The sequence below is a fragment of the Muntiacus reevesi genome, chromosome X, assembly GCF_963930625.1.
Source record: "Muntiacus reevesi chromosome X, mMunRee1.1, whole genome shotgun sequence".
NCBI classification, from domain to species: Eukaryota; Metazoa; Chordata; class Mammalia; order Artiodactyla; family Cervidae; genus Muntiacus; species Muntiacus reevesi.
This window is the reverse complement of record NC_089271.1, coordinates 4,102,101-4,120,983: the sequence shown is the minus strand read 5'-3', so window position 1 is coordinate 4,120,983 and position 18,883 is coordinate 4,102,101. Positions and strand designations below refer to the sequence as shown.

Here is an 18,883-nt window from a genome sequence, read left to right as displayed (position 1 = left end):
ACATAAGATGTTTATGCCAGTCTTTGCTAATATATCAGTGACTCATCAATACTGGTGTGTCTTGAGAATTTAATATCAGTCATCACAAGGGTTTTTTTTTTTTTAATCTGCACTAGTTCTTCATTGTGGAATGCAGGCTTAGTAGTTGTGGTACATGGGTTTACTAGTTGTGGTACTCGGGTTTACTAGTTGTGGTGCATGGGCTTACTGCCCTCAGCACGTGGCATCCAAGTTCCCCAACCAGGGATTGAACCCACGTCCCCAGCATTGGCAGGTAGATTCTTAACCACGGGACCACCAAGGAAGTTCAGCTTTCACAAACTTTCACAGATGAGTCAATAACATAATAATTACAGTGTAAGTCTTTTATAGATGTTACCGCTATGGTAGCATTTAATTTTATACGCTATATAGTGAAACTGCATAATAAAATGTAATTTCTTATTAGTTTACAGTTAAGCAGCAATTTGTTGTCATATTTGTCTGTTTTCGGGACATCTGTAATAGGTCCGCCAGCACAAATGTAATAGACACATTGATGAGTTTTTTTGTTTTTGTTTGTTTTTTTCCCCCAATAAGTGTTTTATCATTTTGGTAGTTCTTTCCTGACACACACGTCTATAGTTGACTTCCTAGTTGTGAAATGGACAGTGAGCTGTGGGTGTGAACCAAGGCAGGACCTCTGATCAAGTGAAAGAGAAATAGAGCCAGTTTCTAAGTTGTGGTACGTAAGCCCGCTATGTTATAAGACCTCCTAGTCCAAGGATGCTTGCTGTTACTATGTGCATCACTGGTGCACTGAGTCTGGTCCTGATACAAAGTACCCTTTGATGGAAGCCTGTCAGGCCGAGATTCTCCTAGACTGGGGACCAAGGCATCCGGCAAAGCGAAGGTATTAATAGCTCCACCCAAAACATTGTGTCTTGATAGTCTGAGTTCTCACTTTGAGCCCTTCACCACCATTAACCGCTCTGCCATCTAGGGTTAGTTCCCTAATACCTCCTTCATTTGTTTTTATTTTTTTCCAATAAAAGGAGATAATGCTGCCTTTTGTGCTCATTGAGAGGATAAAAAGAGTCCAAATGGGAATTCCCTGGTGTTCCAGTGCTTAGGACTGGGTGCTTTCATCACCAGGACCCCGGGTTCCATCCTTGGTCAGGGAAGTAAGATCCGAACGGCCAAACATGGAAAAGAGTCCGTGCGTAAAGAAGTGCGTTTAAGGTTGACCCACCACATACCTGGGCTTCCTAGGTGACTCAGTGGTAAAGAATTCTCCTGCCGATGCAGGAGATGCAGGAGACTCGGCTTCGACGGGTTGGGAAGATCCCCTGGAGGAGGGCATGGCAACCCACTCCAGTATTCTTGCCTGGAGAATCCCATGGACAGAGGAGCCTGGTGGGCCACAGTCCATGGGGTCGCAAAGAGTCGGACACACGAACCACACACGTTTAATGTTGACCCACCATAGATGCGTCACCTACCGTAACAATTCCTATTACGTTTGAACAAAGAGGCAGCTTGATTCCGTGAAAAGGATGTGCTCTCTGAACTCAAGGTAGACATAGGTCCGACTCTGTCTTAACAGCTTGTGGGTCGTGAGACCTAACATCTGAATATCATTTTTCCTGAAAGTGTTTAAAATCAGTGTGATGATAACTGTCCTACACGGCTGTAGAGGGGTCAAGAATAATGCATGCAACTAAGATTGTTTCATGCAAATTCATTTTCACAAATATGCTTGCATCAGTGATATTTATGACATAGTACCTAATGGTGGCTAGGTGTTATGAGTGATCCCAAAAAAAACCAAAAACAACCGAAGATTGGGCTGAGTCGTCAGCTTTGAAAGCCAAACACCTGGTGTACTCAATACTGATATTCCCCTAGGGTTTAAATGCATTAAATTGAGGGTCGAAAGGTTTATCCTCTCTTCCCACTTGCTGTCTTCTTGCTGAAGTAAAGTGATGACTCTCAGTGACAAGTGGGTAGTCTGCCCAAATATACTCACGGGGAGTCGCCTGCTTTGTGGTGATCCTCAGTTAGAAGTGGGAAGAAGTGGGATTGTTGAGAGTCGTCCTGTAAAGCGAAGACTCCAGCATGAGGTGTCGAGGAAAGCGCCAAGTGGTCCCAGGATGGTTACTGACCAGACAGTCTGGTTTTGCCACAGGAGAGCCAAGAGGCATGGACCGCTTGAATCTCGCCCGTCTGACATACTCTTGTTGGAGAAAAAAAATATCTCTGCAGGCTAAGAATTAGTCTGTCAACTAAATGATGCCTAACGTGTTGTTGGACTTCCACAGATCCAATTGTGCAAGGAGCTTGTTGTTTAGTCTCCTCAGTCGTGTCCGATTCTTTGCGACCCTATGGACGGTAGCCCGCCAGGCTCCTCTGTCCATGGGATTCTCCAGGCAAGAAGACTGGAGTGGGTTGCCATTTCCTCCTCCGGGGGGTCTTCCCAACCCAGGGAACGAACCGTAGTCTCCTGAATTGCAGGCGGATTCTTTACTCCTGAACCACCAGGGAAGCCCAGGCAAAGAGTTTAAATCCTTAAGTTAAACAAACGAGATCAAACATAGACATGAACTAAACTGATTATTCATTTTCAATGAAAATTTAATGGTGGCCCTAGGAGTGCAAGTGGTGAGTATTAATACATTGCTGACCTCCAATGATCTCAATTTATTCTGAATTTTCAAATCGCTGTGGACTCATGTGGTCAGATAGAAAAGCTACAATTTGCCGTAATCACTGTTTGGGTGTCCCTTCTCGATTGGTTGCTTGAATTTAGGAAATCAGTTCGGAATTACTCGATGTCTCTACCTCCTAGTTTTTGTAATCACAGAAAAGAAGGCTTAGAGGAAATGTTATATTGGTTTTGACACAATGATACCATCTCTTTCACTGAGTGGATTTTTCTCTCTCCTTCTCTGTGTCTCTGTTTTATGGTAACAGGGGAAAATGTGCTGAGATGGAAAAGCAATCAAGTAGATTTTCATGGAGGCATTTTTAAAAGCATCTTCTTAGAAGGACAATGTAATGGTAAGTATGAAAAAAGTAAACATTGATCTCCGCTGGTTTATTTTCTCGAAGCGTTTACTGCCTGGTTAATTCACATCTGGCACTGCCTTCAAATTACTTTGCTGGGGAAAATGGTTTCCTTTTCTTTTCTTTTTTTTAAAAAAAAGATTTATTTCAAATTCACCACAGTGCAGAGCAGTGATTTCAGCCTCCTTCGGCCCGTACAACTGGCATGCCTTGTGAATTTAGGATTTCGTAGTAATCATTTGTTTCTGCAAATAGCCACAGTGCAGAGGCTATCTCATTAATGAGACAGAAGAGTCAATCCTCTGACTCAACTTGGGTATATTTCTCCTGAAATGGACCCCCATCCCACTTTATCCCGCAGGCAGCATCTCAAGCTACTGAGGTCTTTGAATGGCCTCAGAGTATCCTGGTACCATTCTTGTGTGAGGCGCTGAGGAGTGGAATACAAAATATCAGATGTCCTTTTAATGCAGGCTGGGGGCCCACTGAGGCCCCGGGATCCTTCTCTTTATCAGAAATACAGCACAGCGCGAAGAAGGGGAAATGGGCATAATCCTTTGATGGTTGTGAGCTCACATTAGTGAAGACGCTTTACAAGTCAAAATCGACACGCCTGCCCCCCGCCCCCCACCGCCGCATACTTAAAATTTAAAAAGAATGCATGCACGTTTAGTCGCTCAGTCGTGTCCAGCTCTTTTGCAACCCCGTGGACAGTAGCCCACCGGGATCCTGTCGGTGGGGTTCTCCAGGCAAGAATCCTGGAGTGGGTTGCCATGCCCTCCTCCAGGGGATCTGCCCCACCCAGGGATTGAACCCAGGTCTCCCGTATTGCAGGCAGATTCTTTACCATCTAAGCCACCGGGGAAGCCCTTTAAAAGTATCTCAATATACTAAAAAGAGTATGCCTTAATGTATTTCAAATAAATAGCTAAGGTTGTTCATGAGTCAGCTGTCCATTCAAGCCCTGCTTATATATATGTGATTATTGTTTCTGCTTGCTCGGTCAGTAAGTCGTATCCAACTCTGGCTTTTAAGTGTCTTTACTGTTTAACCCCTTAATTTCCCAGTCTTCACTCTAACAAACTTCAGTGGCTTTCCGAGATTTTAGGTGATTGTCACAATCATGTCCTTCACTGGACTCCTGCTATCAACAAAACTAGATTTCCAAAGTCCTCTTCCTATATCCTGCCATAAAGAAATGCTAGGCTGTTTTTTGTTTTTTGTTTTTGACTTCCCCGAAAAGCTAATTTGTAATGAATAAAGACAGACTAATGCCGCCCCCGGTTTTGCGGTTAACATGCAAATGTGAAAGATATCGGGTGAGAAAACAAATGAATCGCAGCTTGCTTTTGTTATCTTGTGTAGACGTACCTATTTTACCAAAGGAGTTGTGTGCACACACATTTCTCATCAGGATATACAGCTCAGCGATCAATACCATCACATTAATCAAATCCGTTTCTCTTGTGAATTCCGAAACCTTTTTTTTTTTTTGGTATTGTCATTTTCTTTTTGGAGGAACATTGGACATATGTAACCAGGGCGTGAAGTTGCACAAGTATTGGGTTGGCCGAAAAGTTGGAACCTGCAAGGAACTCCATGGCCAGCCCCAGACGTGTCTTCCTTCTCACGCCACCAACCCGGAGAACAACACCTGTGCTTGTCCTCATGTCAGCAGCTGCCCTGCAAGGAGCAGTCAGGCGATTACACAGGCCGTCCTGGTTCTCAGGATGGGCCGTGGTTAGTAGGTCTGGAGTTAGAGCTCCAGACCACACAGCTCTGAATATGGGCTTCCCCTGTGGACCAGCTAGTAAAGAATCCGCCTGCAATGCGGGAGACCTGGGTTCGATTCCCGGCTTGGGAAGATTCCCCTGGAGGAGGGAACCGCTGCCCACTCCAGTACTCTGACCTGGAGAATTCCATGGACTGTATAGTCCATGGGGTCGCAGAGAGCTGGACACGACTGAGTGACTTCTACTTCACTGCAGACCACGAAACCCAAAAAGGAGCATGATATATAGTGTACCAGTGAAGGGCTTCCCAGGTGCCGCTAGTGGTAAAGAACCTGCCCGCCAATGCAGGCGACATTCGAGACTCGGGTTCCATCCTTGGGTCAGGAAGATTCTGCTGGAGGAGGACATGGCAACCCACTCCAGTATTCTTGCTTTGGGAAATTCCCATGGACAGAGAAGCCTGGTGGGCTTCAGTCTATGCAGTTGCAAAGAGTCAGACATGGCTGAGCATGCATGCACATTAATATATAACAAATTATGGGTACTAAGTTAAATTATGGATACTATAGGTGTATGCTTTCATCATTAGGAATTTTGTGGATGCACCCACTACAATCTGTTAACCATACAGCACGTGTTTGTCAGCTGAAACTTGGGGTGCATGCAAGCCTGAATCTGGGTTGTTGTTGTTGAGTGGCCCGGTCGTGTCTGACTCTTTGCGACCCCATGGGCTTCCCCGTCCATCACCAGCTCCCGGAGTTTGCTCAGGAATGTCTGGGAGCTCCCTGGAGTTTCATGTCTGAAAGTGACCTGCCCCAGGGAGAGAATCGACGGACATCCACAGAAAAGTGTGTGTGATACCGCCGCCCTGATGAGGGCGGGTCAGTTCCTCGTCGGCTGTTGTCCCCCGTCCGTCATGATCAGAGTCGAGAGGAAAGGACTGCTTGAGGAAGCGCCTTCAGTCATCACGACTTTTGTATTCTGCTCCCCTGAACGATTTAACGAAGGGCATTTGCAGGGTTCAAAGCAGGCAGTTGAGAGATCCCATATGTGCGTGTCTGAGAGAACCAGGTGATGTGACTCAGCAGGCTTCTGGGAAGTGGCTGATTAACATCACGATGGAATGGACTCGTTTTCTCTTTTCTCTGGCGGGTTGTCGGGACACCACGCCTGGGCGTGCTGGGGACCTACAATAAAGTATTAAGAAAAAGTATTTTTGTTGTATGTGATTTGGGATCTTTTGCATAAACATATGCCTTTTTCTCAGTTTTTTTTTTAATTGGAGCCTAGTTGCTTTAGAGAGTTGTGTTTTCTGCTGTGCAAGAGTGTGACTCAGTTATATACGTGCATATATCGCCTCTTTTATGAGCCTCCCTCCCAACCTTCTAGGTCATCACAGAGCCCCGAGCTGAACACCCTCTGCTATATGCCAACTTCCCACTAGCTAGCCAGTTTACCAGCTCAGTTGGTAAAGAATCCACCTACCATGCAGGAGACCCCGGTTCGATTCCTGGGTTGGGAAGATCCCTTGGAGAAGGGATAACGCCACCCACTCCAGGATTCTTGGGCTTCCCTGGTGGTTCAGCTGGTAAAGAATCCGCCTGCAATGCAGGAGACCTGGGTTCGATTGCTGAGTGGAGAAGGTCCCCTGGAGAAGGGAAAGGCTACTCACTCCAGTCTTCTGGCCTGGAGAATCCCATCGACTGTATAGTCCGTGGGGTCGCTGAGAGTCGGAGATGGCTGAGTGACTTGCCCTTCATTTCACTGTGTATGTAAGTCAGTGTTACTCTCAGTTCATCCCGCCCTTTCCTTCTGCCCATGCGCCCATGAGCCTGTTTTCTACATCTGTGTCTCAATGCCTGCCCTACAAACAGCTTCATAGCAAAGAGCTCACAGTCCGGACTGTAACTCAGAAAGATAGAAAGCACCCCAGTGTTGGCAGCCTCGACCTGGGAGCCACCTAGATGTCCACCAACACACAAATAGACAAGGAAACTGTGGTACGTATGCACGGTAGAATACTACACAGCCACTACAGAGACTGAATTTGAGTCAGTTGTTAGGACGCAGATGATCCTAGAGCCTGTCATTCAGGGCAACTTAGGAAGAGAAAAATAAGTACTGCATGTTGGTGAATATGTAAGACAGCAAGGAGATCCAACCAGGCCATCCTAAGGGAGGTCAGTCCTGAATATTCATTGGAAGGACTGATGCTGAAGCTGAAGCTCCAATACTTTGGCCACCTCGTGTGAAGAGCTGACTTGGTGGAAAAGACCCTGATGCTGGGAAAGATTGAAGGCGGGAGGAGAAGGGGACGACAGAGGGTGAGATGGGTGGATGGCATCACCGACTCAATGGACGTGGCTTTGGGTAAACTCCGGGAGTTGATGATAGACAGGGAGGCCTGGCGTGCTGCAGTCTGTGGGGTCTCAAAGAGTCAGACACGACTGAACGACTGAAACGTACCGACTGATGGAATGTAAGCATGTGCCTCTAAGGTGTCCTGCCTCATTCCCTTTCCGTGGTGACTGCTGAAATCAGATTTTCCTCTGTGTTCCTCGATATTTATTGAAACGTGACATGGGGTCATGGGGAATGGAACAGTTCGAACCTCAGTGATGTATCACGTAACATAACCTCATGAGCACCGTTAGCAAACGGAACTGGAGACGTGGTCCCGTTCTGCTACTGGAACCTTCCGGGAATCCTTCTTGGCAGGCGGTTGGAATTTCTTTTTTTTTTTTTTTGACTGTCCTGGGTCTTCATTGCTTGGTGTGCCTTTTCCACTAGCTGTGACGAGGAGCGGAGGTTTACTCTCTCGCTGTGGCATGTGGGCTTTTCATCGCGGTGACTTCTCTTCTTGCAGAGCGTGTTCTCGAAGGTGTACTGGCTTCCGTAGTTGCAGCTCGTGGGCTCAGGAGTTGCTGAAGCACGTGGGGTTAGCTGCCCCGTGGCCTGGGGGAATCTTCCCAGACGAGGGATCGAACCCGTGTGCCCTGCGTTGGCAGGTGGAGTCTTAACCGCTGGACCACGCGCGAAGTCCTGGCGATTGAAGTCCAGGAGATTCAGTCTTCCGTGTTCCCATCACAGCACAAGGCCATTCAGAAGGTTCTCAGTAAATGACGGGTGAATGCAGGTCAGCACGCTTGACTTCTGGTTTCACAGGGGTATGTGCTTTCTGGAAACCAGTGGCTGTAAGGTCTAGTCCCGGCTGAGTGGCTCAGGGGAGCAAGTCGAGGACACTAGCCCTTTGACCTCCTTTCTGTGTCGTCTGCTGACCAGTGAAGGAATCAGCCTGGCGGATGCACTTTTATCCAGGGATAAAAGGTCCCGTCCTGTGCCTGAAGCTTTTCTGCCCGGCGTCCGAGTGAGCGAGGCTCTTTCCCATTGTGCAGACAATCCTTCTTCAATCCTTTAATATCAGATGGAGGAAAGCAAAGTCATTCCCGCCCATGTTTGTTGTGTTTCAGGAGACCAAACATCTTTTCACCCCAGGGGTGGGACTCCTCTGATGGTTCAGTGGATAAAAGAATCCGCCTGCCGATGCAGAAGACTCGTGTTTGATCCCTGGGTCGGGCAGATCCCCTGGAGGAGGGCATGGCAACCCACTCCAGTATTCTTGTCTGGACAATGTCCATGGATGGAGGAGCCTGGTGGGGCTGCAGTCCGTGGGGTTCACAAAGAGTCAAACACGACCCAACGACTCAGCAACCACCACCACAATGGAGCCTCGATTGTAGAGAACTTTTATTTCCCCGCTATTTGTTCTGGTCTGGTTCATATGCACGGGAGACTATAAATTATTTAGCATTGACTTATCTGTAATTAAGTCTTCTAAACGGACTACGATTTCAGCTGCTGTGTTTTCCTCTCAATTACTTAGAAAATTTAAGGCTTCCTTGGAGGGGATGTGGAGTCTTTCACTTGTCCTTTTAATGGTAATTGATTGGCTTGTTCAAATTAGGCTGTTCCGGGAAGAAGGTTAACAAATAAAACCTGGCAAGGTGAGAAGCAGGTGGCGTCGGTTGAGTGAAGGGCTGTCTGTCCTGGATGTGTGTCCTCATTAATTTCTCACCTCCCCCCAGTTGCAGATTCATCAGGGAGGGTGACTTGAAAAAGGAGCGTATGTCAGCGACAGAGTTTCAGTTTTCCTAACAGGTGTGCCTTTGGTCTCTGTGTCACTGGCATTTGCATGGGTTTTTAAATTTTTTGTTGGTGTTTTGCTGGTCAGGCATGTCCGACTCTTTGTGACCCCATGGACTGTAGCCCACCAGGCTCCTCTGTCCATGGGGATTCTCCCAGCAAAAGTACTGGGGTGGGTTGCCCTTCACTTCTCTGGGAGATCTTGCCGACCCAGGTCCAACCCACGTCTCCGGAGTCTCTTGCGTCTCAGGCGGATTCTTTAACACTGAGCCACCAGGAAAATCCCTTGAGTCTATTATAATCTATTAAACATCTCCACTGACTGAATTCTCTTGACATTGTAGGCTTAATTTTTTTAAATGTTGAAACCACGGACTTCCTCAAAAATCGATGGATGAGGGGAACTGAGGCCGAATTCGGAATCATGGTTGGTCATTTGTTATTTTATGGTTGAGAACGTCAGATTTGAGTTGAAGCATTTTACAATGCCGGTAGTGTAATCTTCTCAAGCGTTTTCAGATCATTCGGTTTTCTGTGGCTAAGTCTTAGAACAGATCTCTGAAAGTGATGTGCCATGAACCATTTTTTTAAAAAGCAATGTTTTTTAGGTTAATTCTTTACTTTTAGGCATGTGGGTTATTTTAGTTGCAGCATGCAAACCCTTAATTGAGGCTTATGGGAGCTAGTTCTGAGACTAGAGGTCAAATCCAGGTCCCCTGCATTGGGAGCAGACTTTTACTCACTGAACCACAGGGAAGTCCCTAAAAAATATATATATATATATTTTTCTGAAAGCAGTAAAGTGGCAGTGTGAATGAGTAAGGATTCGGGAACATCTGACTCAAAGGGAATTGATTTGAGGATAGAAGTCGTTTCCCACCATGGCGTCATCTTGCTTTCACACTTCTGAAGGTTCATGAATTGATCTTACGCCTTCAGGATAAACTGGAAGGGATGCTTGTGTTGAAATGGCTAGAGGGCTTTGGAAAGAAGTGTCATCGTGCGTGAGTGACATTTCAGGGCTTGGAGAGAACCCTCTGGAGCTCTGATGGTGTGCCTGTTTTCTGCCAGCTGCTGGTTGAGAAGCTTTCCAATTCATTTCTTTCTCAGGCCATTCTGTTGGGAGATGCTACATCAGCCATTGCAATCTGCCTGAAAGGCACCGTCTTTAAGTCTCACCATTATGTGCGCTGTATTTTTCTCAGCTAGTCTTTTTTTTTTAACTTTATTTTGTATCGGGGTATAGCTGATTAGCAATGTGATAGTTTCAGGTACACCATGAAGACCCTCAGTCATACATATACACGTATCCATTCTCCCCGAACTCCCCTCCCATCCAGGCTGCCACGCGACATTGAGCAGAATTCCCTGTTCTCAGCCAGTCTTCTTGAAGAAAAGAGAGTGAAAGTTGCTCAGCCGTGTCCGACTCTTTGCAGCCCCAGGGACTGTACAGTCCATGGAATTCTCCAGGCCAGAATACCGGAGTGGGTAGCCTTTCCCTTCTCCAGGGGATCTTCCCAACCCAGGGATCGAACCCGGGTCTCCTGCATTGCAGGCGGATTCCTCACCAGCTGAACCACCAGGGAAGCTGAAGAATACTGGAGTGGGTAGCCTGTCCCTTCTCCAGCGGATCTTCCCCACCCAGGAATCACACCAGGGTCTCCTGCGTTACAGGTTGATTCTTTACCAGCTGAGCCATCAGTGAAGCCCTCTTGAAGAAAGGGGTCATGGAAAAGCATTTGCGTCACTTCCCACTGCTTTTGCAACGTGTTTATTTCCTCCTGCCGCTGAACAGATGATCACAAAGTTGGTGTGAGCAGGACACAGGGAGAAGGTCAGTGCTGCAGCTCAGGTGTCTGGGGCAAAAGCCAGGGTCCGCAGGGTTAGTTCCTTCTGGAAGGTCTAGGGGAGGGAGGATCCACTGCCTTGCCTTCTCCTGGTTCTGCCCCTCCTTGATTCCTGCTCCCTCGTCCCATCACCTCCTCTGTCTCCTTCATCACCTCTCACTCTGACCCCCACTTTTTCCTTTCAGTTGTTTAGTCACTCAGTCCCGTACCAATCTTCTGCTACCCCAAGGACTGTAGCCCGCCAGGCTCCTCTGTCCTTGGGGATGCTCCAGGCAAGAAGACTGGAGTGGGTTGCCATGCCCTCCTCCAGGGGGATCGTCCCGACCCAGGGATTGGACCTTCATCCCCCGTGTTGGCTGGCTGATTTTTTCCCATTGAGCCACCTGCTGAAGGAGGCCCCCTCCTCCTTTTAGGGACCTTATAATTCCTCTGGCCTCACCCGGATGAACCGGGGACATCTCCTCATCCCAGGACCCTTCGTTTGATCACGTCTGCGTTGTCCACATAAAGTTCTCTGCCAGGGAAAGCTGTGTGTTCTCAGGAATTCTGGAAGTACAGAAGTGGATGGCTTTGTGGTGTGTATGTGTATGTTTGGCTGGGGGTGGAGTCGTTAAAAAAAAAAGCATCAATTGATGCTTTTGAACTGTGGTGTTGGAGAAGACTCTTGAGAGTCCCTGGTACTGCAAGGAGATCGAGTCAGTCCATCCTAAAGGAGGTCAGTCCTGGGTGTTCATTGGAAGGACTGATGCTTAAGCTGAAGCTCCAATCCTTTGGTCATCTGATGTGAAGAGCTGACTCATTGGGAAAGACCCTGATGCTGGGAGAGATTGAAGGCAGGAGGAGAAGGGGACGACAGAGGATGAGATGGTTGGATGGCGTCACTGACCCAGTGGATATGGGTTTCGGTGGACTCCAGGAGTTGGTGATGGACAGGGAGGCCTGGCGTGCTGCAGTCCATGGGGTCGCAAAGAGTCGGACACGACTGAGCGACTGAACTGGACTGAACTGGAGTCATTCAACCTACCACACGTTGAAAGCTGCACTCCTAGGAGTGTCAGGAGGTGACTCTCAAGTCTCACCTTCAGTGATGTCTTCCACACTCATCTCCTTCTCTGGCATGATGTCTCCTCCATCTATCTCTCTCTCTCTCTGTCATTTGGGCCGCACCTCCTGTCATGTGAGATCTCAGTTCCTGAGTCAGGGATGGAACCTCTGCCCGCTGCAGTGGAAGCCTGGGGTCCTCACCCCTGGAGCCCCAGAGAAGTCTCCTCCTGCATCTCTTGTATAACATTCTTGTTCCTTTTTTTTGCCCTTCCTTCTTAGCATCCTCTTCACTTCCATTCCACCTGCTCCCACCCCTTCCTTCGCTTCGACTCTTTGCGACCCCATGAACTGCAGCATGCCAGGCCTCCCTGTCCATCACCAACTCCCGGATTCCACTCAAACTCATGCCCACTGAGTCAGCAATGCCATCCAACCATCTCATCCTCTGTTGTTTCCTTCTCCTCCTGCCCTCAATCTTTCCTAGCATCAGGGTCTTTTCCAGTGAGTCAGCTCTTTGCATCAGGTGGCCAAAGGATTGGAGTTTCAGCATCCATCCTTCCAATGAATGCTCAGGGTTAATTTCCTTTAGGCTTGAGTGGTTCAATCTCCTTACAGTCCAGGGGACTCTCAAGAGTCTTCTCCAGCTTCACAATTGGAAAGCATCAATTCTTCAGCGCTCAGCTTTCTTAATGGTCCAACTCTCACATCCATACATGACTACTGGAAAAATCATAGCTTCCCGTAGATGGACCTTTGTCAGCAAAGTGATGTCTCTGCTTTCTAATGCGCTGTTTAGGCTATTGTCTATGGGTTTGCATAGAGTTGGACATGACTGAGTGACTAACGCTTTCATTTTTCCTTCCTTTGCCGACCTTTCTGGGGAGCTAGGAAAAAAAATCCCGTTCAGCCTTCTGACTCCATTCCACCCACACATCCCTTCTCGGGGAAGCCTTCCTCCGCCTGTAAAATTCCTTATTTCACAGCATCTCACGCTAACTGGAGCCCTTCCTGTTTACCGGAACGTCTCACTTCTCTCCCAGACTAAACATTCGCGTATCGGAAACATTTTGTGTTACTATAACCACCACGTCATCTCAGACAGTGCTTATGCACAGTCAAAGCTTTTTTAAATAGAATTAATGTTATGATAAATTATGATAAGCTTATATATTATATTATAAGCTTGTAACGTAATTATAATAAATTATAATCATGTTGCCGTAAAAATATGCGTTAGTAGCAGTGAAGGCCACGTCTAAAGCAGTGGTCCTCGGCTTTTTGGTTCCGAGCTCCGGTTTCATAGAAGACAGTTTTCCCAGAGACCAGGAGTCGGGGGTGGTAATGGAATGATTCAAGTGTACTGCCTTAATTTTGTTCTTTATTATTATTACATGAGCTCCAGCTCAGATCATGAGACATTAGACCCCACATGTTGGGGACCCCAGGTTTAGAGGTATATCTCCCTACTTTACTGTCAGTCTCTCTGATTTTCTTGTTCATGTTCATTTCCATAGTATGTGTACGTTTGGTGGTGGTTTCATTGCTAAGTCGAGTCCAGCTCTTGCGACCCCATGGACTGGAGCCTGCCAGGCTCCTCTGTCCATGGGATTCTGCAGGCAAGATTACTGGAGTGGGTTGCCATGCCCTCCTCCAGGGGATCTTCCCGACCCAGGGATCGAACCCAGGTCTCCCGCGTGGCAAGCTGATTCTCTGCTGTCTGAGCTATGAGGGAACGTCTGTGTAAGTGATGATGGGGTTTCCCTGGCGGCACTCGTGGTCATGAACCCGCCTGCCAGCGAGTAGACACAGGAGCCACGGGTTCGATCCCTGGGTCGGGAAGATCCCCTGGAGAAGAAAGTGGCCACCCATTCCAGTGTTCTTGCCTGGAGAATCCCGTGGAGCCTAGCAGGCTACAGTCCAAAGGATCACAAGAGAGTCGACTAAAGAACAATGACAAAGTCAGAATGGGTGGCTGAAGGGCTCAGGGATCCCTGACAGTTCACTGTGCCGCCTGGTAGAATGCATTCCATCTGCACGGAGTTGGCAGAAGATGGCCAATGTCCCCGGTGACCCAGCGGTCCCCCTTCTACTCGGTCAGACCTAATGTCCCCGAGCCTTCTTGATCTACGGATGCAGGTGAAAATAAAGTTCCCTCCCGAGCACACAGAACATCTGTCTCTGTCTCTCGGAAGAGACAGGCTAAATATTGCTGTCTTCTGATGTAATATTGTTTTACTCCAAGAGGTGCTCAGCCTTCACTTAAAAGAAAAATGTTGGCCGCGCCGGTGAAAATGAACTGATAACCTTGTTTGCAGGAGGGCGGGGGGCAGGACTCTGCTCCAGGGTAGCTACTAAAGAGTAATGTTTTCAAAACAACACTGAGAGATGAAGGTGAACGTTAAGAAAAAAAAAATGCTGTCAGCGATTTAGACCTTCTCAAGGTCACGGGGAGAATTGCTTAACTGGAGTTATTGCCACTCTGATCCCATATATATATATATATATATATTTTTTTTTTTTTTTCTTGAGAAATGGCCTAGCCAAAGATTTATTTTTTTTTCTCTCTCTTTTTTTTAACCCAGTTCTGTTGCTTCTTTCTATATTTATAAACAGAGAAACACACCCGATGTTAATTGCAATCAACGGACACAATAGGATGGAACCTGTTCCTCTTGATTTGTGCACTGGTGGAGTTTTATCAAGGAAGGTTGAGTTGAAGGCTCTCTCTGTTGTGGAAATCGGTTGCTTTGTTCTGTCCAGGGGCTCTTGTTTTAATTTCTAAAGGGGATGTACTCTCTAAAGCTACATATTTAATTTTGTAAGACAAAAGGAGCTAACTTTGCTTAAAACGGGAAAGGCTTTTAGTGTCCTGAGTAACTTGTCATTTCCTGCGGGAAGGTAGCTGCCTGCGGCATTTTAGTCATTAGATATGTGCGTCCTAAGTCGCTTCAGTCCTTTGACTCTTTGCAACCCCATGGACTGTAGCTTCCAACGCTCCTCTGTTCATGGGGTTCTCCAGGCACGAATACTGGGGTGGGTTGCTGTGCCTTCCTCCAGGGGATCTTCCAGACTCAGGGGTCCAACTTGGGTCTCCTGCATTGGCAGGCAGGTTCTTTTACCCCTGGGGAGAACCCCTGGCTCTTTTCCCCAGCGCCACCTGGGAAGCTCAACTCTTAGGTGACAGAGAGAAAGAAGGAAATGGCTTTGGGAAGGCGGAAAGGTTGAGAGGGCACGCACATCCCAGCCTTGCAAGGGAGCAACACGCCATCTCTTGCTTTACCTTCTTTGAACCCGAACTTTGCTGGCCTCCCTGGGTCTTATAATTGCTTTTTGGTCTCGGGAGACAAGCACTTGCTCCCTCAAACTGTTGGACAGTTGAGTCCTCAAGGGCCCAGAGGTCACGCTGGCTAAATCTGCCAACGGTGACCATGCTGAAATATTCTGTGAACCCGGCCGTGATCGCGTTGGGACATCCAGGTCAGAGTGCTCACACCCAGTTATCAGACCACGGTGCCCCTCGTGTAGACCAGGGGATTTCTCTCCTCGTAGAGGAATGCCCCATGATTTATGCAAATGGCTCTTCTCTCAATTTTAGCCTACTGTCACCTTTTATCTAACAATTTTTTAAAATATGAATCAATTTTTGGCTGCACTGGGTTTTTGCTGCCGTCCACAGGCTTTTCTCTAGGTTGCGGTGATCAGGGGTTGCTCTTGACTTGCGGAGCGTGGGCTTCTCTTTGTGCTGGCTTCTCTTGTTTTGGTAATTATGGCTCGGGGCTCAGTAGTAACATCTCCTGGGCTTACCACAGACTGGGTAGTCATAACGCACGGGCTTAATCGCTGCATGGCTTGTGGGATCTTCTTGGACCAGAGATGGCACCCATGTCCCCTGCGTTGGCAGGCGGATTCTCAACCACTGGACCACCGGGGAAGTCCTGCTACCGTGTTTTAAAAGATAACTGCAGAGTCACGGATGCTCACAGGAGATGGTTGACCTTAGGCGTACTCCTTTCCCGCATGTCTGGATGATGCTTTTGCTAAGATAACATGACCCGAAGCCTCCTGCTTTTACCCTTGGCTGTATGATTGTTTTAGAACCTTGGTGAGCAAAGCCTGCCTTTTTTCTTCTTTGTCATGCTATAATCAGTGGTTTGATTTATTTTTTTTAGTTATTAGCACAGGGGAGTTTTGTTAGCTCAGAACTCCAGAAGGTCAAGTTGATATTCTATCGTTGCCAATCCCATGGAATTTAGGATTCTGCCATTCTTGTTGTTGTTAGTTGCTCCAGTTTGTGCAACTCTTTGCGACCCCATGGACTGCAGCATGCCAGGCTTCCCTGTCCATCATCATCTCCTGGAATTTGCTCAAACCCATGTCCATCGAGTCGGTAATGCCTTCCAACCATCTCATCCTCTGTTGTCCCCTTCTCCTTCTGCTTTCAATCTTTCCCAGCATCAGGGTCTTTTCCGAAGAGTCAGTTCTTCGCATCAGGTGGCCAAACTAATGGAGCTTTGGCTTCAGCATCAGTTCTTCCAGTGAATGTTCAGGACTGGTTTCCTTCAGGATGGACTGGTTGGATCTCCTTGCAGTCTGATTGACTCTCAAGAGTCTTCTCCAACACCACAATTCAAAAGCATCAGTTCTTCAGCGCTCAGCTTTCTTTATAGTCCAACTGTCACATCCACATCTCCTGGATTTTAGTTAGCCTCTGGCATTTCAATCAGTCAGCTATTTCAGCGTGCACACACATGCGTGTACACACACAGACACACCACACCCACCTACAAGCGTGACTCTTTTCTGTATAAGTGATGTAGCAGATTTACCTTAATTATCACCAACAAGATCTCTGATGATGATCCAGACTGGGGATGTGTAGGGCATCAGGTACCCACTCCTTTCATTTTTGCAAACGTTTCTATCACAGCGTCATCAGTGAGCTTCGTGGTTGCACAGACTGGCAAAACGTCTTTCCACAAAGCGAATGGCAACCTCCTCAGTACCACCTTCCATTTTCAAGATCATAGCTGCATTGAAAGCCTTCCATGCTGGCGGTGGATTTAGGAACTCAAACTATGGAGGGACTGACTTAAAGGGAACCACTTTATATTAATGCTTTATATTAGTGATGCCAGATATCTTGAACTTAGAACGGAGGTAAGGGGCACCAGGAAATTTAAAGCTCGATCAACACGAAGCGGATTTATTGTTTCATCGTTTCGGTCCTGCTGAGTAGAATGTTATAATACTGAAGAGACTTTGTATCCTAGTGGTTGTAAATACAGAATTTGGAAAGAAAAAAAAAAACAAAAACATAGTGTGACTTCTGATATCACCTCTACTTAGACAAGTTTCAAGTTCTCGAGAGCATCCACCTTCTTCTCTGTAAAGTGGGTTGAGAACATTTGCTTTCATCACTGTGTGTGGGGTGAGAGAGAGCCTGGCATGCAACCTGGACCTCTGTTGACATTCAGTTGGTGCCTCTCAAAGAGTGATTTCACGCGGACAAAATAGTTTATTTATTTTTTAAATTATTTTTTGCAATGATATGACCATTTTCTGAATTTGTCATTCTTCAGTTGCTAAGTCATGTCTGACTCTTAGGGACCCCAGGGACTGCAGCACGCCAGCTTTCCCCATCTCCCACTGTCTCCTGGAGCTTGCATACGTTCGTGTCCATGAAGTTGGTGATGCCATTCAACCATCTCATCCTCTGTCGTCCCCTTCTCCTCCTGCCTTCAATCTTTCCCAGCATCAGGGTCTTTTTAAATGAGTCAGTTCTTCGCATCACGTGGCCAAAGGATTGGAATTTCAGCTTCAACATCAGTCCTTCCAATGAATATTCAGGACTCATTCCCTTTAGGATGGAGTGATTTCATGGCTCTCAAGAGTCTTCTCCGGGACCAAAGTTTGAAAGCATCAATTCTTTGGCACTCAGCCTTCTTTATGGTCCAGCTCTCACATCCGTACATGACTACTGGAAAAACCACAGCTTTGACTAGACGGACGTTGTCGGCAAAGTGATGTCTCCGCTTTTTAATAAGCTGCCTAGGTCTGTCACATGTTTCTTTCCAAGGAGCAAGTGTCTATTTATCTTACAGCTGCCTTTGCTGTCTGCAGTGATTTTGGAGCCCAAGAAAATAAAATCTGTCACTGCTTCCACTTTTTCCCCTCCCGTTTGCCATGATGTGATTAAATTCAGACTTCTTTCTCAGAACTGTTTTAGATTCACAGCAAAGATGAGAGGAAGGTACAGACAGTTTCCATTCACTCCCTGCCCCTGTTCATGTTCCAGTCCCACTATTATGAACACCTCTCACCTCCACCCCCAGAGTGGGGTATGTGTATATACATATATATTTAACTAAGGAATAACCAACATTGTCATGTGGTCACCACCCAAAGGCCATTCTTTGCATTAGAGTTGACTCTGGGTCTTCTACATCCTATGGGTGTGGACAAGCATGTAACGACATGGATCCATCGTTGGAGTGTTGTAAGGAGTCTTTTCAATGTCCTTAAGGTTCTGTACATCACCTGGCAACCACTGATGCTTTTACTGTCTCTACAACGGTGCCTTTACCAGAACATCACCTGCTTGAAATCACACATTCTATAGCCTTTTCGGATCAGCTTGTCACGGAGTGAAATCCATGCATTGACGGTTCATCCATATCTTTTTTATAGCCCAGTAGCTGAGTTCTTCTTTGTCATTGAATACTCTTGTGGTTATCTGGATCGACCGTAGTTTATTTATCCATCTGGCTGCTTGGGAATATCTCGGTTTCTTCCAAGTTTCGACCATACTCGCTAGAGATACTAGAAACATCCACGTGTGGATTTTTGTGTGGCTACAAGTTTTCAGCTCCTTTGGGTAATTACTCAGGAGTGTGATTGCTGGAATCTACTATATTTGTCACATCCCATGCAAGGGAAGACTCTGGATTTTCTTCTTGAATACCAAAACAGTGGTATGCCTCGGGAATGACAACACACTTGGCATAATTAGGCTTCCAAATTCAGTGGTGATGTGTTTGCCAAAGGGATTAATCACACCTATTTTTAGCATAG

General features: G+C 47.0%; 1 protein-coding gene across 4 annotated transcripts in view; it reads left to right on the top strand.

The window, feature by feature from the left end:
- NLGN4X (neuroligin 4 X-linked) overlaps nt 1-18,883 on the top strand; it is a 375,796-nt gene that overhangs the window by 41,077 nt on the left and 315,836 nt on the right. For 3 of the 4 annotated variants that reach the window (XM_065916276.1, XM_065916277.1, XM_065916278.1), the window contains exon 3: nt 2,953-3,039. The exons of the other annotated variant lie outside the window; for it this stretch is intronic. The gene's annotated coding sequence lies outside the window, so the exon portion shown is untranslated. The remainder of the gene's footprint in view (nt 1-2,952; nt 3,040-18,883) is intronic. 4 annotated transcript variants of the gene reach the window in all.